Genomic DNA, 566 nt, shown 5'->3' with positions numbered 1-566 from the left:
GTTACTGACTGTTACTGACTGTTACTGACTGTTATTGACTGTTACTGACTGTTACTGACTGTTACTGACTGTTATTGACTGTTACTGACTGTTACTGACTGTTATTGACTGTTACTGACTGTTACTGACTGCTACTGACTGTTATTGACTGTTACTGACTGTTACTGACTGTTACTGACTTGTTTCATATAAAGCTGATCAATCACTAACGGTAAAGAAATAGCTTTACAAAATTTGTTCTCGTGTGTGTGCAGTAAACAGGAAGCCACCACTGGCAGCCCGTTAGCTTAGCTTAGCATAAAGACTGGAAACAGAGGGAAACAGCTAGCCTGTAGTTTGACTTAGTATAGGATGATTATATGTTTTTCTTACATCAGAGCAGCAGCTGGTCTGTGTGTGTGTGTGTGTGTGTGTGTGTGTGTGTGTGTGTGTGTGTGTGTGTGTGTGTGTGTGTGTGTTGCTGTGATGCTGACAGAGTGTAAAATTACATTCCTGTAGGGGACAGGGACCAAACGCTCAATCACCATAACTTATCAACCCTGTAGGGCGGCAGCATCACCCCCCCC

The sequence above is a fragment of the Seriola lalandi genome, unplaced genomic scaffold, assembly GCF_002814215.2.
Source record: "Seriola lalandi dorsalis isolate HSWRI2012SDOR001 ecotype SW California unplaced genomic scaffold, Sedor1 jcf7180002054604, whole genome shotgun sequence".
NCBI classification, from domain to species: Eukaryota; Metazoa; Chordata; class Actinopteri; order Carangiformes; family Carangidae; genus Seriola; species Seriola lalandi.
The sequence above is the reverse complement of the archived record's forward strand: the minus strand, read 5'-3'. Positions refer to the sequence as shown.